This window comes from Schistocerca piceifrons, chromosome 1, assembly GCF_021461385.2.
Source record: "Schistocerca piceifrons isolate TAMUIC-IGC-003096 chromosome 1, iqSchPice1.1, whole genome shotgun sequence".
In the NCBI taxonomy this organism is placed as follows: Eukaryota; Metazoa; Arthropoda; class Insecta; order Orthoptera; family Acrididae; genus Schistocerca; species Schistocerca piceifrons.
In genome coordinates, this window is record NC_060138.1 from 145,055,943 (window position 1) to 145,081,553 (window position 25,611).

Here is a 25,611-nt window from a genome sequence, read left to right on the forward strand (position 1 = left end):
TAATTTTTCCCAATGGCATGAAGATTGCATCCTGTTCAGTAAAATATTCTGGAGGTAAAATAGTCCCACATTCGGATCTCCGGGTGGGGACTATTGAGGAGGATGTCGAATCAGGAGAAAGAAATTGGTCTGCAGATTGGAGTGCGGAATGTTATATCCTTTAATCGCACAAATAAGTTAGAAAATTTAAAAATGGAAATGAATATGTTGAAATTAGATATAGTGGGAATTAGTGAAGTATATGATACTGCAGTTCCAGTGTTTTTCTGATGACGATGCACTGCGGCGACCACAGCTGTTACTAAACACATCAGATGAATTCGCAATTGCGAATAATGACTACAATCAGCTGTAGAATGGAATGACGACAATGAAAATTTGTGCCAGACTGGGACTCAAACCCAGATTTCCCACTTATTGTGAGCAGTTGCCTTACCATTTGGCTATCCATGCACGACTCATGGCCAGACCCAAATTTCCTTATGTCATCAACCATACGTCTACAATCTGTACACACTCATCCATTATGTATATTCCCATACTGATCAATTGTGTTTGAAAGTTGCATGCCCGGTACTGGCAGATAAATATGATACTGCAAAGCCGGTGTTATTTTGATGACGATTCACTGCAGCAACCACAGCCATTACTAAACCCATCATATGAATTCGCAATTGCAAATAATGACTACCATCAGCTGTAGAATGGAATGACAATGGTAAGGCAACCGTTCACAATAAGCAGGAAATCAGGGTTCGAGTCCCAGTCTGGCACAAATTTTCATTGTCGTTATTCCATTCTACAGCTGATTGTAGTCATTATTCATAATTGCGAATTCATCTGATGTGTTTAGAGAAGTATGGTGGCAGGAGGAACAGCACGTGCATACAGAGTTATAAGTAATGTGAGTAAGCTACTATTAACAGAATAATGGACACATTATTGTATCCAAGACATACACAAGGCCAACACCCACCACAGTAGTACAAGTTTATATGCCAACTAGCTCCACAGATGAAGAAGAGATTGAAAAAAAAAGTTTGATGAGGTAAGAGAAATTATTCAGACAGTTAAGGGAGACAAAAATTTATTTGTGATTTAGGACTGAAAATCGAGAGAAGGAAAGGGAAGTGAAGGAAAAAATTGTAGGTGAATATGGACTGGGGAAAGGAAGAAAAGAGGAAGCTACCTGGTAGAATTTTGCACAGAGCATTATTTAATCAAAGCGAACACCAGAAGGTTTCACATTTGGTTATGTAATGGTAAGACAGGGATTTCAGAACAAAGTTTTAAATTGGAAGATGTTTCCAGTGCACATGTTACTTCTAACCACAATTTATTGGTTGTGAATGTTAGATTACAGCTAAAGAAACTGTAGGAAATTATGGAGATGGGTTGAAAGAAACCAGAGGTTGTTAAGAGTTTCAGAGGGAGCATTAGGCAACAGTTAACTAGGACAGGAGATAGGAATACAGTAGAAGACAAATGGATAGCTTTGAGAGATAACATAGTGAAGACAGCAGAGGCCCAAATCGGAAAAAGACAAGGCCAAACAGAAATCCTAGAGTAACACAGGAGGTATAGGATTTAATTGACGAAAGAAGAAAACATAAAAATGCAGCAAATGAAGCTAGCAAAAAAGAATGCAAATATCTAAAAAATGAGACTGACAGGAAGCTCAAAGTGGCTAAGCAGAAATGGCTAGAGGGTAAATACAAGAATTCAGAAGCATGTAACAAGAGGAAAAAGACAGATACTACAAGCAAGAAAATTAAAGAGGTCTTTCGAGAAAAGAGACTCGGACGTATGAATATCAAGAGCTTGAATGGAAAACCAGTCCTAAGCAAAGAAGCAAAAGCTGAAAGTTGGGAGGAGTATATAGAGGGTCTATATGAGGGAGATGTACTTGAAGGCAATATTATAGAAATGGAAGAGGATGTAGATGGTGATGATATGGGAGATATGATACTGCAAAAATTTGACAGTGCTCTGAAAGACATAAGTTGAAATAAGGCCCCTGGAGTAGACAACATTGTGTCAGAACAACTGACAGCCTTGGGAGAACCTGCCATGACAAGTTCTTCCATGATGTATTAGAGAGGCAAAATACCCTCAGACTTTAAGAAGAATGTAATAATTCCGATTCCAAGGAAAGCTGGTGCTGACAGGTAGCAAAACACTAACAGGAATTCTTTATAGAAGACTGGAAAAACTGGTAGAAGCCTTTATAGAAGACTGGAAAAACTGGTAGAAGCCAACCTCATGGAAGATCCGTTTGGATTCCAGAGAAATGTTGGAACACAACTTACCTTAGAAAGTAGGTTAAGGAAAGGCAAACCTATGTTTATAGCATTTGTGGACTTAGAGAAAGCTTTTGACAATGTTGACTGGAATACTCTCTTTGAAGTTCTGGAATACTCTCTTTGAAGTTCTGAAGGTAGTTGGGGTAAATACAGGGGGTAAAAGGCTATTTACAACTTGTGCAGTAGCTAGACAGCAGTTATAATAGCCGAGGACCATGAAACGGAAGCAGTGGTTGAGAATGGAATGAAACAGAGTTGTAGCTTATCCCTGACGTTATTCAGTCTCTACAGTGTGCAAGCAGTAAAGGAAACCAAAGAAATATTTGGAGTAGGTATTAAAGTTCAGGGAGGAGAAATAAAAAATTGAGGGTAGCTGATGACTGTGATTCTGTCAAAGACAGCAGAGGACTTGGAAGAGCAGTTGAACAGAATAGACAGTGTTTTAGAGGAGGACATAAAATGAACATAAACAAAAACAATGAAAACTCGATTTAAATCAGGCAATGCCGAGGCAATTAAGAGTAGAAAACGGGACACTTAAAATAGCAGACAAGTTTTGTTATTTGGGCAGCAGAATAACAGATGATGACCAAAGTAGAGAGGATATAAAATGTAGACCGGCAATGGCATGAAATTGTTTCTGAAGAAAACAAACTTGTTAACACTGAATACAGATTTGTGTTAGATCTTATCTGAAAGCATTTGTATGGATGATAAATAGTTTAGACAAAAAGAGAAACAAACTTTTGAAATTTGGTGTTACAGGAGGATGGTGAAGGTTAGGTGGGTAGATCATGTTAACTAATAAGGAGGTACTGAATAGAACTGACGACAAAAGAAATTTGTGGCACAACCTAACTAGAAGAAGGGATCAGCTGACAAGGACACATTCCAGTATCACTACCTTGGTACTGGGGAGAAGTGTGTGGGGTAAAAATTGTAGAGGGAGACCAAGAGATAATGCAATAAGCAGATTTGGAAGGATGTAAGTTGCAGTAGTTATTCGGAGGTGATGAGGCTCACACAGGATAGAGTAGCATGGAGAGCTGCATCAAACCAGTCTTCGAATTGAAGACGACAACAACAAATACGATACATTCAGACCAATTGAAATATGTCACACTAAAGTGAGTTCAAACAGTTGGGTCAATACACAATGTAACCCCTCTGGAGGCAACAATAGGTGATACACTGTCCAAAGCAGCTTGCACCTTTTGTTGCAATGTGACAATTGTTTCTGCAGGCACTGGAGAACTATTAAGTTCCCGCATTATCCTATCCCATACATGTTCAACTGACACGAGATATCTTATAAGCTTGATGATCAAGGCAGTTGTTGTACACCACGAAGAGCACATTGTGACACAGCAGCTGTATGTGGTTGTGCATTTCATGCTAAAAAAAGCAGACCATCCTTCCTTCAAAGAAATGGCAGTAGCATGTGAATAACAGCCTGTGCAATCTAGCAGGCATTGGTTACTTTACCCTGCAGAAACACAAAATGTAATTGTATGTTGTAACTGATGCCTCATCACAACATGAAGGCTGGGATGGTACCTCTGTGTCTTGTGTGAATGTGCTCCGGTAGGCAGTTCACAATGTCCAAGTCATACACATGTATGTTCCTCATTCACTCACAGACAGAACCTGTTCCCATCGCTGAAGACAACAGAGCATCATTCCTCCCTCCAGTCAAGTCTTGCATGGCACCAGAGTTTATCCATGCTGGGCATTGCTCTGGTGACAGTGGTAACGTGTCCAGGGCACAGATGATCTTAATCCTGTTGCAAGCAGACAGTTCCGGGTGATCTCTGACAACACAGTTAGGTGCAACATGTGGCCAGATTTCATCCCTGGGTGATATTTGGTTGGCCACTGTGACTCACACAATGTGTGTCTATACTACACAGACATCCAGAACCTGGTCTATAGGTGTGGCAGTGTTCCATAAACTACTGTTGAAAGCAGTGCCACACCATGGATACATTGTGTTCAACAAGAGCAGCAATTCATCAATATATCCTTCCAGCTTCCTGCAGGTTCACAATGCGACCCTGTTCAAACAGCTAAATCTGTTCAACAGGAGTAATTACACATCAGTGTGACATGGTTGTACCCTAGAATTAATGTTGCAAACACTGTTCACCTGTAAACACAGCAAAGTTACTGTCCGTAAGAGTCAAAACATATGGCACACACTGATGATTGTAACTAATGAATTGCTAGCATTACAGTCCCTCATATGCACATATTGTAACCTGGTGCTACTGAACACAGTCCTTAGGGTGGGTTTTGCACCTTTTTGTCAGGCAGTGTGGATGATCAATGATCATATTCATTATACAATTTTTCCAGAATAAAGGAAACTAAAATTTACCAAACATCTTAACATTATGGAATTTCACACTCTTAATGTTGCATTAAGAAATCCACAATCAAACCAAAAATTCTTATTGGTAATCTGATTTCTACCTGAAATGGAAGATTGTTTCTGTTCAGAACATGAAAGAGTTGTTGTTAAATAGCGTGCTCTAATAGTGGCACATCATAAAAAATCTGTATACTTACAGAAAATGAACTACACACTAAGGGATAATGTTCTACAGGAAATAAAGTGAAAGCCAATAGGTCTTGAAAGGTTTTCACCATACTGATATGACTAGATTTATTTACAATAGTTCCAGTTACTCTCTGCTTTTCTCTGTGGGATCGCTATTTTTTAGCTGCAATTGGCACCAAGGTAGTCAAATGAAAAAGAGTCAGATGGAAAAAGTACATAACATGTTTATTATTTTGAAAGTAATCACCATAACTGTTAACACATTTATCCAGCAATGAGACAAAATGGTCAAGGGCTTCCTGGAATAATGTTCACACTTGCCTACAGAACCGTTGTTGTACACAAGTGTGTGTTTCTCCATCTGAAGAAGATTGATGACCACCCATATCTTTCTCCAGGCTCCTAAAAAATGAAAATCACATGGTAAGAGATGGGAACTGTATGAAATATGTTTCAGGGCTTCCCTGCAAAACTTCTACGATGTAGCAGAATCAACCTAGGTAACAAGTGGGCAGGTAGTATCCTGCACAAAATGATGCCATGTGTCAACGTTCCTGGGCATTTTGCTTTGACAGCACACTTCAATTTTTGTGAAGTGTCCATATACTGCTGTGTGTTAATTGTGACACCATGTTCCAGAAAGTCAATGAGCAGTGGGCCCTTGCAGTCAAAGACTTTCCAGGAGCTGGCATACCTGTTGTTTCGACTATGCTGCAGAAGTTTCACTTGGACGCTCTTACACATCCTCCATATAGTCCCAATATCTCTCGATTTCCATATTTTTGGAGCCCTGAAGAAAGACATTTGTGGCCATTGATTTGCTTCAGATGAAGAGGTTCGTCCCAAGTACAATCATGGTCCTGTAGTATAACAAATTTGTATTACTGATACTTCTGTTCAATACCAGATGATACATTTTCTGTTTGATGAACTCCCTGGTTCCATCCTTTTTTCCACTAGATGTTTCTTCAAAAGCTGCATATCGTTTGTTATTGAAGGAAGTTTTTGAGATCAATATGTTGTCTGAAGACATTTATTTGAAATTCCTTCCTTCTTTTTATATTTTTTCTGTGTTAATTTGCAAAACCATTTCTTTCATCTTCTGACTTGTAAGAATATTAATTGTCCTGTAATATTCCAACTGTTTCTTTCATCATTATCTGGCAAGTATTTATGTATTTAGCCTTATTCAATCACAAAACTTCTTTATAAAGTTATGTTTAAGATCCTTCTTTAAAATTTGTTTACACCTTACACATTTTCTTGGTAAATATGAAGTCAGGCTCACTGGGGAAAAAACATCACTGGTTCTTTGCTTCAATGGGCAGTGATGTCTCTGTTTAGTTTCACATAGAAAACTGTGATAGAGTCACGGGAGAGAACCTTGGTGGTAAGGATGGACTGGAACATGTTTTTATGTAATATATATATATATATAATGGAAGGAAACATTCCACGTGGGAAAAATTATATATAAAAACAAAGATGAGGTGACTTACCGAACAAAAGCGCTGGCAGGTCGATAGACACACAAACACAAACATACATACAAAATTCAAGCTTTCGCAACAAACTGTTGCCTCATCAGGAAAGAGGGAAGGAGAGGGGAAGACGAAAGGAAGTGGGTTTTAAGGGAGAGGGTAAGGAGTCATCCCAATCCCGGGAGCGGAAAGACTTACCTTAGGGGGAAAGAAGGACAGGTATACACTCGCACACACGCACATATCCATCCACACATACAGACACAAGCAGACATATTTAAAGACAAAGAGTTTGGGCAGAGATGTCAGTCGAGGCAGAAGTGTAGAGGCAAAGAAGTTGTTGAAAGACAGGTGAGGTATGAGTGGCGGCAACTTGAAATTAGCGGAGATTGAGGCCTGGCGGATGACGAGAAGAGAGGATATACTGAAGGGCAAGTTCCCATCTCCGGAGTTCGGATAGGTTGGTGTTGGTGGGAAGTATCCAGATAACCCGGACGGTGTAACACTGTGCCAAGATGTGCTGGCTGTGCACCAAGGCATGTTTAGCCACAGGGTGATCCTCATTACCAACAAACACTGTCTGCCTGTGTCCATTCATGCGAATGGACAGTTTGTTGCTGGTCATTCCCACATAGAATGCATCACAGTGTAGGCAGGTCAGTTGGTAAATCACGTGGGTGCTTTCACACGTGGCTCTGCCTCTGATCGTGTACACCTTCCGGGTTACAGGACTGGAGTAGGTGGTGGTGGGAGGGTGCATGGGACAGGTTTTGCATCGGGGGCGGTTACAAGGATAGGAGCCAGAGGGTAGGGAAGGTGGTTTGGGGATTTCATAGGGATGAACTAACAGGTTACGAAGGTTAGGTGGACGGCGGAAAGACACTCTTGGCGGAGTGGGGAGGATTTCATGAAGGATGGATCCCTGAAATGAGATCCATCCTTCATGAAATCCTCCCCACTCCGCCAAGAGTGTCTTTCCGCCGTCCACCTAACCTTCGTAACCTGTTAGTTCATCCCTATGAAATCCCCAAACCACCTTCCCTACCCTCTGGCTCCTATCCTTGTAACCGCCCCCGATGCAAAACCTGTCCCATGCACCCTCCCACCACCACCTACTCCAGTCCTGTAACCCGGAAGGTGTACACGATCAGAGGCAGAGCCACGTGTGAAAGCACCCACGTGATTTACCAACTGACCTGCCTACACTGTGATGCATTCTATGTGGGAATGACCAGCAACAAACTGTCCATTCGCATGAATGGACACAGGCAGACAGTGTTTGTTGGTAATGAGGATCACCCTGTGGCTAAACATGCCTTGGTGCAAAGCCAGCACATCTTGGCACAGTGTTACACCGTCCGGGTTATCTGAATACTTCCCACCAACACCAACCTATCCGAACTCCGGAGATGGGAACTTGCCCTTCAGTATATCCTCTCTTCTCGTCATCCGCCAGGCCTCAATCTCCGCTAATTTCAAGTTGCCGCCACTCATACCTCACCTGTCTTTCAACAACTTCTTTGCCTCTACACTTCTGCCTCGACTGACATCTCTGCCCAAACTCTTTGTCTTTAAATATGTCTGCTTGTGTCTGTATGTGTGGATGGATATGTGCGTGTGTGCGAGTGTATACCTGTCCTTTTTTCCCCCTAAGGTAAGTCTTTCCGCTCCCGGGATTGGGATGACTCCTTACCCTCTCCCTTAAAACCCACTTCCTTTCGTCTTCCCCTCTCCTTCCCTCTTTCCTGATGAGGCAACAGTTTGTTGCGAAAGCTTGAATTTTGTATGTATGTTTGTGTTTGTTTGTGTGTCTATCGACCTGCCAGCGCTTTTGTTCGGTAAGTCACCTCATCTTTGTTTTTATTTTTTTTTTATGCAAGAAACCAGCTTTGGAACAGTTATTCTAGAGCACCATTTCCCAATGTTTAATGATTTGCATTTATATGTCTGGTAGTTCAGACAAACAAGTGTTATTGCTGGAACTTGAATTTCATCATTTTGATTATTTGAACTGTGGGGATGTGACTGTCAGAGTAGGCAACTGCCAACATTTTTCCCTGAAGGTACTGACTGTCTTACCTCACACTGGGTTAAATGTATTGACAGTTTTGGCAATTACTTTTGAAATAATTAACCATTTATTTACTTTTTTCTACCTGTCTTGTTTTCATTTGCCTCGCCCTCATAGTATACATCCAGTAGCGGGGAAATGGGGATATGTGTCAGTCTACAAAGGATTTGCAAATATGATTTGCCTCACTGTACTGCTAGTAGGCTCTGCCCCGTCAGTACACACTGAATCTGTTTATTTTTACAATGTTGAGTCAAATAATGACATTTTCCTTATCACTTCGCCCTTGTTTTAATGAAATACCTCAACAGAAGACACCAAGTACAGAAAGTAGGTATTGAGGACAGTATCTGATGCACAATCAGCTCATACAGTAAGGGAACAAAACTTCACAGGTTTTTTATATTAAAATTGCTGCTGCTGCCAAACATGGAATACTTTATAACTCAACCAGTTGATTTACTACTCGTAGGTATATTTTTGCAGGTACATGTGAAGAGCATAGCGTACATTACTCCGGTCACCACAATTTTGAACCAATTCAACACTACCCAGACTGTTCAAAATACACTGATTGCTGCTGCTACCATAGAGTAATTAATTTAAAATGGTTCTGGCAAGACATACAGAAAAAACCCTCTTGAATTATGCTGAAAGGAGACTAAGATTCTACATGCAATTTAGATGGATTGCTGAACGCCTTGCACCAAGTACAAATTCCACTCTGAATCTTAGACAAAGAGGCAGAGGCTACATGGAACTTATTTGTTTGCATGGTACTGCAACTGGAAAATCATTGTTCACCTGAAACTGATTTTTACTGTCAGTAACAACAACCATTAAGGAGTAAAAGGACTGTGTAAGAATTCTAAGATCCTTTTTTTTAAAAAAAAAAAGCCTCTGGAAGACATTTATTTATATATTTTACACAATATTCTTACCGCCTGCCCCTGCGAATAAATACTTTAATTACCTTTGGTGCACTTTCCCAGAAGAAAATTCCATATGGTAACAAGAAGTGAAAGTATACAAAATAACACAGCCCAATGAGAGATACATCTAAGAGGTAAACATTCTGAACATGGCTTCTTGATTAATTTATTTTTGTGTTGATTCCATCTTACCCTGTTATTCAGTTGGATCATAAGGTATTTTACATGTGATGTTTCATTTTCTATTTGACCATTAATATTTCTGGTGCTAGCAGGTCATGTTTCCTTACACAAAATCACATAATATGAGTTTTCGTTACATTATGACTGGAACTGTTTGCTACGAACCTGCTCAGCTATAATCTGGTTGGTTCTGATAAAGGTGAGTTCTGACACCTGACATAGTCCTGACTGATGCATCACCTCTTTCACAGTTACATCATACATGGCATGGTTTGCATCTGAGTGATTCTCATGAGAGACTACTTACAAAGCTAACTACCACTAGCAGCCAGTCCATCACATCCCACTGGTTTCCAATGTGTTCACTAGTCTTTTTATAGCAAGTTCACCCAAAATATAGCTGCAGTTGACACAGCTACTAGACCAACAAAATACAGCAGCTTGGGTAAAATCAAGGACATGAAAAAAATAATTGAAACAACAGAAGTTTCATAAACAAAATGGAAGAACTAAATATATCCATTCAAACAAATGAAATATGTAACAATAATGGAGTTTCTTGTATGGAACAACATGTAAATTGTGTGTACTATTGCTGGAAAAAGAGCTAGCACTCGAAAGCTAGTGTGAATGCAGTTTCATGTTATGCATTACTGTGGTCCATGCATTGATCCACTATAGCTGAGTGGTTGCCTTTCCTTTGTTTTCATACTACACACAAATGAAAGGATAGACGGAATTTGCAACAGATTTCCAGTGCAGATCTGATTCACCTTCATGAATATAAGTTCATATAATAGCTCAGCAAAATCAATAAGAAGAAAAGCATAGTGGCTTATATGCAAAAAATGTTGTTAAGTTCCAGGCCTTTCTGGTTAACAAATGATATATTGAACAAATCATTGAATGCTATGCCACAACAGTGGGTAGGAAACACACAAGCTTGTTGTACTGAAAATCTACATGCCACCAGCAGGGAGTATATCAGGCTTCATAAAGCCGCTATAAATAATTTTAATATGGATATGCAGAATTAACTAGAATCACTGTTTGTGGAGGCTTTACCAAAGACTGGCAATCACACAGAGTTGTCGAGTGCAGCTTCGGGACCATAATGGACAAATGTTAAAAACAAAGATCAAAGAAAAAAACTATTTTATTGCTGAGTCATAAACAATGACTTGATCAGAGTTAGGAGAGTAATTACAGGAAGAACACTGAGCAGAAATTTATGAAGCAGATAGTGTTGCTGGAAACTTTTGATTATTTATTAGAACATCTCCCCATTGAGCCTTGTTTGCACCTAAAACAAATAATGGTATAATTGAACAGGAGCAAGGATAAGGAGTGGGTTACCACTCATAATTCAGAGAACCAGTAATAGTCTGGACATGAAAATCAGCTAACACCATTATCGCACAATTTTGTCACTTTCATTAAAAAAGCAAACACTTGTAATGAGCTTATTCTTAATGTGCATTTGAATGTTAACCAATTAGCTGGCAGAACGCCACCTACACCACATGCTCACCATCTCCCTTCGGTGCAAAGTTGTGAGGCACCATACTGGCTTTCAGCTGAAGCCCAGAAGTATGTCAAAAACCACTGATATTTTGACAGGTAAACTTCCTTGTCTTAAAATAACATTTCACAATTTTTGCTTTGAAAATGGCTGTTTTAGATACTTTATCCCATCATATTCTCATTTGTTATTAGAGCATAGCACACACTGTGAAAATCTTAAAGTACACAAGTATCTAACTAGCTATCTGTTTCTTCTTTGGGAAATGTGTCAAAAGTTATAGTTACGCCTCTCATAACAAGCAAATGCCTTCTTGCTTCTTAGGATGTGTACGAGAACTTATACAAATGCTGATTTGACAAATAACATTTTTTTAAATCGTGAGTCTTTAAAAGGAAGAATGATTATTACTTTACTTTGTTGCAGAGTCTAATTGTAATACCAACTTCACTGCTATCTGAATGTGTCTGAATATATTACTGTAAATTTATGATGATAGGTTAAAGGCTTACATTCACATACACAATAATACCGTTCATACATTGTATGCACAAAACCAAGAGGACACCATAAGAATGGAAGATCAAGAACAAAATGCTCACATTAAAAAGGGCATATGATAGGAATTTCTGTCCCACTATCCCATCTACACATCAAAGAAGCAATGATGGAAATAAAAGAAAGAGGTGAAAGGCTATCAGTGATAAGAGTCACTGCAGACATTATTATCTTTAGTCAAAGTGGGGATAAACTGCAGGATCCACTGAACGGAATGATCAGTCTAAAGAGCACAGACTATTGATTGAGAGTAAACTGAAGGAATATGAAACTAATAAGGAGTGGTAGAAGTGGGTTTTCCAACGAATCTGACATCAGAATTAGTGACCATGAGGCAGGCGAAGCTTTAGAATTCTGCTACATTGGAAGCTAAATAAAACGACATACAAAGTAAAGAAAAAAGTAAAAAGCAGACTAGTACAGATAAAGAGGGCATTCCTGGTCAAGAGAAATCTGCTTGCATCAAACACTGGCCTTAATATTACAACGAAATTTCTGAGAATATACATTTGAAGCACAGCATTGAGTGGAAATCAGTCAAAGACTGTGGGAAATTCGGAAAAGAATAAATTCACAATAATTGAGATGTGACATACAGAAGGACACAGTAAATTAGGTGAAATAATTGTAATAGAGGGACCTGTAGAGGGTACGAACTGCAGGGGAAGACAGAGATTGGGATACATCCAACAAATAACCAAGACGAAGAGCATGGGACAACAGAGAAATTCATGGCAGGCTGCATCAAACCTATCAGAAAGCTACTGTATCAAAGTGTGTGAGCCAAGAGTGTTTCTTCAAAACGGTATTAATTTTCGCTTAACTTAGCTAATAAAACAGGAACAACCGTAGTGATCATTCATATTTACCGCATCTTGAGTCCTTACAGTCCTTTGTTCTTCCAGTCACCTTTCTCTTTTTGTGCAAGTTTTCTCCACATTTTCCATATTCCTACTGCCTTAAATGGTTGGTTGGTTTGTGGGATTGAAGGGACCAGACTGCTACAGTCATCGGTCCCTTTTTCCAAAATTGCAAACACCCACACAGAATAAAAAACGAACAATGGAAAAGATGACAGACAACACAGGACAAGAAAGACTTAGGCAGAGACCAGACAAAATGAATTAAGATCACACAGAGTGTGACAGTGGTTGGCCGATCATAGAGACAAAAAAGGAAAAGCCAACCACCGAGAAACACATTAAAAACTCAGTCTAAAACCGTACACCAAAGGCCAGACTCAACACAAAAAAAGACAAACACTTCAATTAAGTGATAAAAGCCCCCTGCCCGAATAAAACGCAAAACTAAGCCTGACATGGCAGTGTCATCTGTTAAAAGGGCAGGGAGCGTATCAGGCAGCACAAATGTCTGCCTGAGCACAGCTAAAAGGGGACAGGCCAACAAAATGTGGAACACCGTCAAAGCCGCCCCGCAGCAACGTAGAGGCGGGTCCTCACGGCTCAGTAAATATTTGTGTGTGAGCAGGGTGTGGCCAATGTGGAGCCAACAAAGGACAGCAGAGTCCCTGCGAGTGGCTCGCATGAATGACCGCCACACAGTCATCGTCTCCTTGATAGCACGGAGTTTATTGGATGTGGTCAGATCACACCATTCAGCGTCCCAAAGCACGAAAACTTCGCGGCGTAAGACTGCTCACAAATCAGTCTCCGGGAAGCCAATGTCCAGAGATGGTTCACTGGTGGCCTGTTGGGTCAGGCGGTCAACATGTTCATTGCCCGGGATACCAACATGACCAGGGGTCCACACAAAGACCACAGAGCGGCCGCAACAGGCAAGAGTATGGAGGGACTCCTGGACAGCCATCACCAGACGAGAGCGAGGGAAGCACTGGTCGATAGCTCGTAAACTGCTCAGGGAGTCACTACAGATAACAAAGGACTCACCTGAGCAGGAGCGGATATACTCTAGGGCACGAAAGATGGCGACCAGCTCAGCAGTGAAAACACTGCAGCCAGCCGGCAATGAGCATTGATCGTAATGGTCCCCTAGAGTGAGAGCATAACCGACACGACCAGCAACCATCGAACCATCAGTTTAACCAATGCCAGAGACCCGATATGTCACAAGGATGGAAAGAAAGCGGCGGCGAAAGGCCTCCGGTGGTACTGAGTCCTTCGGGCCCTGTGCCAATTCGAGCCAAAGGCAAGGGCGGGGCACACACCATGGGGTGTACACAGGGGGGCCCAGAAAGGAGGTGGAAGAGGGAAAACCCAAAGCCCGGAGAGAAGCTCTCTGACGCGGACCGTGATCGTATAACCTGACTGGGCCCGACATTCTGGGAGATGGACAACCGACTCAGGAAACAGGAGACGATAATTAGCATGCCCGGGCAAGCTACAAACATGTGTAGCATAAGTGGCCAGTAAATGTTGGCGCTGTAACCACAGTGTATGGACACCTGCCTCCACAAGTATGCTGTTCACAGGGCTGGTCCGGAAAGCTCCAGTGGCAAGTCGGATCCCGCTGTGAAAGATTGGGTCCAGCACCTGCAATGCAGAAGGGGATGCTGAACCATAAGCCAGGCTCCCATAATCCAGACGGGACTGGATTAACACCTGGTAGAGCCATAAGAGGGTAGATCGGTCGGTGCCACAGCTGGTGTGTCTCAAGCATCACAGAGCAGTAAAGTGCCACCAACACATCTGTTTAAGCTGCCGAATATGTGGGAGCCAAGTCAACCGGGCATCAAAAACCACACCCAAAACCTGATGTGTCTTCACCACAGCAAGAAGTTCGCCGGCAAGATAAAGCCGTGGCTCAGGGTGAACCGTGCGTCACCGGCAGAAATGCAGAACGCAGGTCTTGGCAGGCGAAAACTGGAAGCCATGCACTACGGCCCATGACTGCACCTTATGGATAGCGTCCTGCAACTGACGTTCAGCAGCTGCAATGCCAATGGAGCTATAGTAGAGGCAGAAGTTGTCAGTATACAAGGAAGCTGAGACAGACGTTCCCACCGTCGCAATGAGCCCATTAATTGAAATTAAAAACAGGCAGACACTTAAGACAGACCCCTGAGGTGCCCCATTCTCCTGAACTCGGGGGGAACTATGGGAGGCCGCGACTTGCAAGCGGAAGGTACGACATGACAGAAAATTCCGTATGAAAATCGTCAGCGGACCCCGAAGACCCCAACCATGATGCGTAGAGAGGATGTGATGGTGCCATGTCGTATCATACGCCTTCTGCATGTCAAAAAAGACAGTGACGAGGTGCTGACGGCGGGCAAAGGCCGTACGGATGGCTGACTCCGGGCTCACCAGGTTGTCGGCGGCAGAGCAGCCTTTACAGAACCCATACTGAGACGGAGCCAGAAGGCCCCAAGACTAGAGTACCCAACTCAAGCGCTGGCTCACCATGCGTTCGAGCAACTTGCAAAGAACATTGTTGAGGCTAATGGGGCGGTAGCTGTCCAACTCCAATGGGTTCTTGCCAGGTTTCAAAACGGGGATAACAATGCTTTTCCGCCATTGCGACAGAAACTCACCCTCGACCCAGATACGGTTGTAAAGGTCGAGGAGGCATAGCTGGCAGTCCAGTAGGAGATGTTTCAGCATCTGACAGTGGATGCGATCTGGCCCGGGAGCTGTATCAAGGCAAGCACTGTCTAATTCCCACTCACTGAATGGAACATTGTAGATTCAGGATGGCGGGTGTGAAAGGAAGGGCTCCAACGTTCCAACCGCTCTTTAATGGAGCGAAGGCCAGTGGGTAATTCACAGAAGCAGAACTGAGAGCAAAATGGTCTGTCAAGTGGTTTGCAATTATGTTGGAGTCAGTACAACTGCTCCATTCACTGAGAGGGCAGGGATGCTGACAGGGGTCTGATAGCCATAGAGGCGCCTAATCTTGGCCCAAACCTGCGATGGAGAGATATGGAGGCCAATGGCGGAGACATACCGTTCCCAGCACACCTGCTTCTGTTGGTGAATGATGCAGCGGGCCCGTGCATCGAGCCGTTTAAAGGCGATGAGGTTTTCTAATGAGGGATGCCGCTTGTGATGCTGGAGAGCCCACCTGCGATCGTTAATCGCCTCGGCGATCACAGGCGACCACCAAGGCACAGTCCTCCGCCAAGGGAACCCAGAAGAACGGGGAATGGCCGATTCTGCTGCAGTAACGATGCCGGTGACCGAGTGAACCACCACATCAATGGCTTCATTAGAAAGAGGTTCAATGGCGGCAGTGGAGGAGAACACGTCCCAGTCAGCCTTATTCATAGTCCATCTACAAGGGCGCCCATAAGAGTGACGCTGTGGCAGTGACAGAAAGATCGGAAAATGGTCACTACCTCACAGGTCGTCATACACACTCCATTGGACAGATGGTAAGAGGCTAGGGCTGCAGATCGAAAGGACGATGGCGGAGTATGTGCCATGCGCCACACTGAAATGTGTGAAGGCACCATCATTTAAAATGGAAAGGTTGAGCTGTGTCAATACATTCTCAACAGTGGCGCCTTGACCTGTTGCCACTGACCCACCCCACAGAGGGTTATGGGTGTTGAAGTCGCAAATTAACAGGAAAGATGGCAGCAGTTGGGCTATCAGCGCAGCTAGGACATGCTGCGGGACATCACCATCCGGTGGAAGATAAAGACTGCAGACAGTAACAGCCTGTGGCATCCACACCCAAACAGCGACAGCCTCTAAAGGTGTTTGCAGAGGGACTCGCTGTGAAGGGAGTGAAGGACATAGATGCAGACACCACGAGATACCCTTTCATAAGCTGCCCGGTTCCCATAATAACCCCGATAGCCACGGAGGGCGGGGGTTCGCATTGCCGGAAACCAAGTTTCTTGAAGAGCAATACAGAGGAAACGGTGAAGGCTGAGCAGTTGTCGGAGCTCAGCTAGATGGTGGAAGAAACAGCTGCAGTTCCACTGGAGGATGGTATTGTCCATGGCTGAGAAGGCGTCAAGAGACTGGGGAGGCAGATTACGCCGCTGCGTCACCTGCTGCCACCGATTGAGCCCCTGTGCAAGTGCTATCCATGGTGTCTGAGGGACCAGCGAGATCAAGGTGCTCAGCAGATGCCTGGATCTCCACCTCATCCTCAGACGCAGAGCTCGAAGGTTGCGGTGGGGTGGGTGCCACCGCAAGTCCCTTGGCCTTAGAGGTCTTCCGCTTGGATTTCTCACACTGCTCCTTGGGTTTCACTGGCTGGGACAGCTTCACTGATTCAGACTCCGGGACGGAGGAGGATCGCGAAGCCCTAAGACCAGCTGGTTGTGAGCCCTCATGGCACTGTCGGGCGTCACCCTTCCCGCTTGTGGAAACCAGGGAAAGGAGGGACCCAAGGGACACCTTGCGAGTGAGAGAAGCCGAAGAAGTGGGATGTTTCTCCTGCTTAGAAGCGGGGACGGATGTCCCCGACATGTGGGAGGGGTGTTGCTCCCAAGGTAGGTGGCGCATGAGCAACAGGGGGGATGGTGCCCCCTACAGGCAAGAGGGCGGGTGTTGTACGGTTCGGCGATCCGACTGGAAGTCGCGGAAAAGATGGTGCTAACACAGTTGTCGTTGCAGCGGCATAGGAGGAAGTCATTCGCACAGGATGTAGTCATTCATATTTCCTCTTAGCCTCAGTATAGGTCAGTCGGTCCAGGGTCTTATATCCCATGATTTTGTGCTCTTTCTGCAAGATCCTGCAGTCTTGCGAGCAAGGTGAATGATGCTCTCCACAGTTGACACAAATGGGAGGTGGGGCACATGGAGTATTGCGATGTGATGGGCGTCCGCAATCTCAACAGGTGGGGCTGGAAGTACAGCGGGAAGACATATGGCCGAACTTCCAGCACTTAAAGCACCGCATTGGGGGAGGGTTGGTTGGTTGGTTTGGGGAAGGAGACCAGACTGCGCGGTCATCGGTCTCATCGGATTAGGGAAGAATGGGGAAGGAAGTCGGCCGTGCCCTTTCAGAGGAACCATCCCGGCAGTTGCCTGGACTGATTTAGGGAAATCACGGAAAACCTAAATCAGGATGGCTGGACGCGGGATTGAACCGTCGTCCTCCCGAATGCGAGTCCAGTGTCTAACCACTGCGCCACCTCGCTCGGTCGGGGGGGGGGGGGATATAGGGCTTGACGTCACAACGGCAGACCATCACCTTGACCTTTTCCAGTAATGTATCACCCTCGAAGGCCAAGATGAAGGCACTGGTAGCAACCTGATTACCCCTCGGACCCCAACGAACGTGCCGGACGAAATGAACACCTCGACAATCTAAGTTGGCGCGCGGCTCATCATCAGACTGCAAAAGTAGGTCCCTATGGAAAATAATACCCTGGACCATATTTAAACTCTTATGTGGTGTGATGGTAACGTTAACATCCCCCAACTTGTCACAAGCAAGTAACCTGCATGACTGGGCAGAGGATGCCGTTTTTATCAAAACTGACCCAGAGCGCATTTTGGACAAGCCCTCCACCTCCCCAAACTTGTCCCCTAAATGCTCTGCAAAGAACTGAGGCTTTGTGGGCATGAAAGACTCCCCATCAGATCTCGTACAAACTAGGAACCGGGGCGAATAACTGTCACTGCCATTCTGAGACTTACACTCCTCCCACGGTGTGGCCAGGGAGGGGAACGTTTTTGGATCGTATTTCTGAGCGTTAAATTGAGCCCAAGAACGCTTAGAGACTGCTGGCAGCTGGCCACCAGCAAGAGATGATTTACCACGCTTCATTGCGGGTCATCCGCCCTGATTCCACCTACTCCGACCAAGGGCCCTCCCCATGGGCGCCACCCAACCTCAGCAAGGGCCACCTGGCAGGATGGCCATTGCCGGGAGTCCCGATGCCCCAGGGAGATAGGCATCTACTCCTTGGCATACGTGTGGAGTTAACGGTGCAGGCATCAGCAGAGCAATCCCTTTATTGTCAGGGAGCTACAACCAACAGGGTACATGGCAGCCCCACCACAATGGACTGGCTACCGTGCTGGATCTTAGGCGCAAAAATGTCCAAGGTCGCCGTCGCAGCTAAAAGCAACACTGCACAGTGCAGCATGGTAATCACACCCAGGGATGTATCCTTGCCCAAGAGATGGAAAACGAGCGGGACAGCATTGCAACGACGAGAAAGCCAGCTAAAGATCTCAATGCACGGCGGATACAGTGCACCATGTAAGGCGCCCTTCCCCAATTGGCTCGCTCTTCGGAAGAATTTAGAAAGATGGAGGTCAAACCTGAGAGGGGACCATCACATAAGGCTGAAACTTTTGAGACTCCTTCTAGTCGCCTCTTACAACAGGCAGGAATACCGCGGGCCTATTCTTACCCCCGAACCCGCAGGGGGGACTGCCTTAATCAGTGACATGTTAGTTTCACTGATCACCCAAAATAATACTTTTGTGTCATTGAACAGAGAGAGGAGTTTTATGGGAGATTATTTGTGGATTCAGAAGCAAAAGTAAACTTGGAAGGATTTTAATGGAATTGACACTGGCCATGAAAACCTACTTACTTATATCATTGAAGCGAGTTCAGGCTCCTGATACTGTAACCACGAGAAACGTTCAGAAAGTAAGTGTACTACAACCATAATGGGCAGTACATAAACTCACGTTGTAGTGTCATTACATTGAAGATGCTGATAAGAAAGCCCATCAAGTGCGAGCAACATGCCATGATCTGCATCTTACTCACAAAAGCAATAACGTCTACAAAATTTCTTGTGTGAGTCACAACAGTTTATGGTCAAGGTGTTATGAACAGAATAAGTGCGTTTATGTGGTGTAGTGAGTTTAGAGGAGGCAGAACAAATGTTCATGATGAACAGAATTGTGGAAGAGACCTTCCATTCTGAGTGATGATTTGGTTCAAAAAATGGAAGAAATTGATCTGAAGACCACTGACTGATAGTCAATGAAATTTCTGTATGTTTCCACAACTCTGCAGAGCTCTTTTGTACGAGACACTAATAGAAATGCTGGGATACCAGAAACGGTGCACAATATCAGTCCCAAAACAGCTGACAGAATAGCACAAGACAAATCGGGTCAATAGTGCCTGCAAGAATTTTGAGTGATGAATCGGAAAGCGAGAATTTCCTGAGTTCTATTTTGACTGGAGATGAAATGTGGGAGGCTCATTTAATGTCTGAAACAAGACAGTTATCACAGTAGTGTGACACCAATTCCCAAACTGCCAAAACATAAAAAAAAAAAAAAAAATTTCGGGCAAAGAGTCTTGCCTCAGTGGTTTGGACCAAAAAGGCATCACTCTGGTCAAATTTATGCCTCAGGGGCAGTTCATCAATGCACAACAATATTATGAGACGCACAAAAACTCATAAGGAGCATTCGAAACAAAAGGAGTGGAATGCCAACAAGAACAGAGCACCTGTTGCACAACAATGCCCGTTCTCACACAGCCTCTGCCACCAAGGCCACCTTGGACTCACCTGGGTGGGAAGTTTCGAATCCCCCATCCCTCTCATATTCCCATGGCCCTTCAGATTATAATCTTTCCACCTCCTTGAAGGCACACATGAGTGGAATTAAATGTTCAACCAATGAGCAGGTACGGAGAGAGGTTGTGAAGTAGGAGAAGGAGTTGGCAGGAGAGTTCTTTAAGAGAGACATAGAGAAGCTTGTGCCATGGCTCACCACATGGACTGAACACGATGTCCATTATGTGCAAAGATAGTCAACAGGTGCATCAACAGTGCACTGTAATTTCTTTTCAAATAAACTTTTTTCTAAAAAAAAAAAGTTTGTACATTTACTTTCTGAATGTGCCTCGTATATTATTTAGAGAAAAGAGCAATGCGAGGAACAACAAAGGATAGTAATGGGATATATTGTTCTCACATGGCCATTCTAGGCTTGATACCCAAGTACTAATTCATATATCTTTAAGGTCTTGAGTCTCTCTCACAGTGGCGAAAACATCTGTAACTTTTTTGGTCAGGAAAAAAAAAACTAGTCTGTTCATTCCAAATAATGAAGTCCTTCCTTGAACATGATTTGTTGCACAGATTACAAACGGCCTGTTCTTCAACAACATCTGTCCCTCAAGCTGAAAACATTAACAAACCTGGGAAAAAAATTATGCAATTTCTAGCTTGTTTTCTTTAGAAATTTATATCAACTGTTCTTTTCATGACAAGAAGAGAGATGTTATTTATCCACCTTAAAAAATAAGTAAAATGAGAAATGTGCCTAATAATGGCACATGGACATCCACAAGGAAACAAAAATATCTCCAGTGTAGTCAGCTTTCTACTCATAAACTCGTTCACTGAAATTTTGGTTATCCTCACACAAAAGCATTTAATTTTAACTATGCAAACAGGCTGGCATTACAAATGGATCATTTGTAAATTGTGTACATATCTACAGAACTACGAACTGAGTATAAATTCCCAATCCGAGTCAATTAAGAGAAACTTTATACAAATAGACAATGAAACATAAGTCTTTGATTTGAACTGGATTTGTATATTGAAGAACATGTACAGCAATACTGCAGCTATTATTACACTTACTTAGAACAATGGAAAATTCGATATCGAAATAGAAATCTGGCAAGGTGACTTTGCACAAAAACTACCTCGGGCAGTCCTAAAAGAAGTTGAACAGGGAACAGAAGAAGAAACACATATTAATGGAACAAAGCAAACAAAGCTGTCAGCCCATAGTGCATATAGCCATTAACCTGCACTGGAAAGAAATTATTTGGAAACTGACTGGTCTGAAAATTGATTATACTTAGACTAAAATAATGGATTCAACTGAACCTGCCAATATTGGATGTTGGCTTCCTCCTATTGCTTTACGATGTTGTGGCGTTTGATGTCAAACACACATTTGCAAATAAGAGAATAGAAAACTGAAAACATTTTATTTGTGTCTAAGCTATTTTTGGAATGCAGGTTGTAGTGACAAATCAATTTGTAGTGTAACACGAGGTACAGGTTAGGATGGAAGATGGCAATTTGGTTGCGGGTTGGAGAAGTCAATGAATGGGAACATTGAATCTTAGTTGTGGTGGCATACTGATCTGTAGTACAGCCTGAGTTCCAGGTTAGACTGAAAGGTGACAGTTTGGTTGTGAGCCAGCGAAGCAGTATCTGAGGGATCAGTTAATTCAAATAATGTACTATATAAATTTTCTCACCAGTAATGTTAGTTTTGGACTGCTTCTGTGTTATTAGGTTAATTCACTTCTGTATAAATGTCAAGCTATGATCGTCATACAACATAAATGTGTAAACCTCACCACAATAGCATAACTGTTTAGTCATGTATGGAATTCCGCTACCCGCTAATGTGGATTTCTTCTGCCTCTCTGAGGTATCATATTTCTATCATACAAATACATCATCGAAGACTGTGGCACACCAAAATACCTATTTGACACAGACTGAACTTCGTAACAGCAGTTTTTTTTTTTCCACGCTGTATCCTCCTTATTTCCTCCTTGGCTGTTCTTTTGGGCATTACAGCTTTCTCTAGAAGTCTTCAGCTCTCTTACAGAGTTTTGCGTTGCAACAAGACTTGGATTTCTGCATTGTGTTATTTCTACCCCATATGTGCATTAATCTTTGCAAATCTAACTACTCATCCTTTCTTCTTAATTGTTTACACTCCGAGAGATTCAAATGCTCCTAAAAAAGGAAACTGGTAAATGGACACTTTTTTCCTGTGCGAAACAGCCCTCATATCACCACTGACGCATGATTTAACACAGTAAAACAATCTTCACTTCAAAAAGTTATTACTTCCACTTCTTGTAGACTACGAAAACAATGCTGTTGTGCTCTTACAAGATACAATGATAGTTTATACATAAGACTATGATTATTCAATGTCCATACTCTAACGCAATATTTTCACCAGACACAAAAGCATAATTTTCCCAAAAGCAGGTGCCCTCTGTCAGGTTGTTGCACATAAAACATCAAATCTGACCTTAGATCCACAAACATCAACTTCATGGTTCAAGTGTGGTTTCAGTTATCTGAGCTGCAGGCATGTGTGCAAGTTGTGTGTGTGTGTGTGTGTGTGTGTGTGTGTGTGTGTGTGTGTACTATCTGATGAAGGCCTTGTTGGCTGAAAGCTCACTCATTTTCCAAGTATTTTAGGTGTGCCTATCTCTGATTCAGCATCTCTGCTATATGGTAACAACTATCTTTCTCATAATATTGTTACAGTATTATTTAGCTTTTCAACCAGTTGCTTTAACTTTAAAGTGCAGTACAGTAACAAATGCTACACTATACTGTGTATGCGATTTACATTTGAGGATGCATTCATTGTAATGCCTCATTTGAAACCAACAATCTGTAAAAAACAAAAGCTTGAAAAAAAAAAAGTGCTACGTTGTTGTTAGTAATATGTAACAAATAAAAATGAACAGTGGACATTGTAGCCAATATGTTTCGTTGAAAATGTTTTATATGATAAATCACAATAAGTGATGTTGAACTAAGTGATATCTTTTAAATATAGCATTTACATGGGATTTAGATAAAACTGTTAATATTCCGTTGTTTTGTTGAAAACTAGAACATCTGTGTTCTAGAACAGTAGAAAATACTATACTTATATCATTATGGGTGACAACAGGAACAATGTTCTGAATGTTCCTCACACAAAAGTGAAGACTGTCACTCTTTCTGTGACGTGGTAAGTGCTGGGATGAAGTGTTCTGTTGAATGTGTAAAAACAGTTTCAGGAGTTGCTAAACGGAGAGAAACAGTGACACATGGGTACAAGTGATGTGTTACCTCTTAAATGGCTCAACCAGATATGGCATGGTCTACATCTGAATGTTTCCAGTAAAAGTTTATGTACACAACTAATTTCCAAAAGGATTCAGTATATGCAGGGCACTGTCAGTTTAACTCCTGTGATTTGCAGCATTTTCATCGGACCTTTTTAAGGGTAAATTTTTCTACAAGAGTGATCTGTCAAATAATAGGGTATATGACTGTTTTCTGAAAATGGTCTTAAATTATTAATGAATTCATTTTAGACTCCTAACATGCTTGTTTTAAATTTTAGTATTCTTTTATAAAAATGGAAATGGAATTTAAATAATTTGAAGGTCCGCTAAAACTCTCTATTCGAGTCACATGATGCCTGTGACGTCACTGACTAACTCATTGTTCCTACTGTCATAACGCTAATTTACAGTGATATCTTGTTTTGGAATTTATGCTTTGGAAATTGGTTCACAAATGTTGTGTATTACCACATTGTACAAATACATATATAAAAACTGGTGAAAAATTGTTTTGAGTTTCCCAGAGACTGAGAAGATTCCAAAAATATGGTTGCCGGTACTGGAAAACTGCCACCACGTCGATGCACAAGTTCACTAACTTAATTAAACATATATTGCATTAACATCAATCTACCTTTGAGATATGGTTTCCCACTGTTACAAGGAAATAAAACTCTCAGTGAAAATTGTTGCTATATCATGCATGTAATTTGGTAGCTCAGGTGACAGAGCACAAAATGAAGAATTTTATAAGATTATATCTATAGGTCGCTATTTCGAGTCCAACCTGATTGAATATATTAACTTATTTGTCAAGAAACTCTACAGTCCTCTCATCTTCAGAAGTACAAAACTTCAAAACATGATCGGAAACATGAGTATTAATGCTTATTCCTTGCTGTTTACTTGCACTTACATTTGCAATTGTTGTTCACGTAAGTCACATTCAAAAAGATATTACATAGTTAAAGTGACCACACGCTTTTTACTTTATTAGAAACCATGTTTCCTTTTATCTTTGTACTATCCAGCTACGATCCATAATCCATATTCTTTAAACTTTTGTCATCTTACATCTGCTTCAAACAATGACGTTAGTTTACACGCACAAACACCACACCCTTACGTTTGTGTTACCTGTATGCTGTACATGTTTTATTTCTCTCCATATAGAAAACCTCATTGTCCTAGACCTCATTGTACTGTGGTTGTATATTTACATTACTAGCAATGCTTTCCAAAACAGTGAATGAGTTAGTGTATTTATCCACTGTTGTCCGTTTCTCAGAGTAAGATTAATGTGAAGCTATACGCAACACAGCCCACCATCAAAACAACTGCTACAATCAGTTCTTGCTAACACAATTTTCGAATTTCGTTTCAAGTTTTTAAAAAGTAAATGACCCTTCCTGGATTTGAACATGTGACCTCTTGAACCGCAGGTAGATACACTATCCGTTACACCTGCGAGTGCCTGTTAGGATGGGCGTGTCAACTGAGTTTCTTCTGTATGGGAAATCTGCGCTAAGATTTGCCAAGAATGATTTTATTGTCTTTTGGGTCGCGCTCACGACTGGTAGTTGACAATCTAGTTATAATATACAAACTCATTTGCAAAAGTTCTACCATTGCTTAGTTTTGAGTGAGTTTAATGATGTTGCAGGGAGTAGGGAAGATAATTTCATTGTAGCACATATCACCGCTCTAAAGGGGTGGAGCATAAATGCATCAACTTTCACAAGGTCTCCACTATTAGTGTTCACAAAGTTCCTTTCTAATGTTACTTAAGACTTTAACTACATTTACCATCACTAAATAGCCAAACTGTATGGAGAAAAAGTATGTAAAATCCTCATAACTTCTGCAAGCACTGTTTAACATATGTATAGCTTTGTCTTACTCCTAGTCTGAGATGTAACCAGAGCTTCAGCTAATAACAGAGTGTTTTCGTTCATGTGCCTGAATCTTGGTGTTGGATGATTTTTAAGCTTTAATTACATAAAAGTAATACATATTTTGTGAGAACATTGACCATAAATGCTATAATCAATCAGAATGATATTTTTAACATGGGAAAATAGTCTATTATGAACACAGATGCAACAATTAGAGAGAAAAAAGCAGCTCTGACAGTGCAAAGGCTAAATATCACAATACATTAGCACTTTTCTATAAAAAAACATAAGAAGTTTGTTAAAATTGGAAGATAAAAATTCCACATCACTATAAGAAACAGAAAAATCTAAA

General features: G+C 42.1%; 1 protein-coding gene across 2 annotated transcripts in view; it reads right to left on the minus strand.

Moving 5' to 3' along the window:
- Nucleotides 1–25,611, minus strand: part of LOC124794651 — a 39,968-nt gene that overhangs the window by 1,959 nt on the left and 12,398 nt on the right. The window lies entirely within an intron of this gene.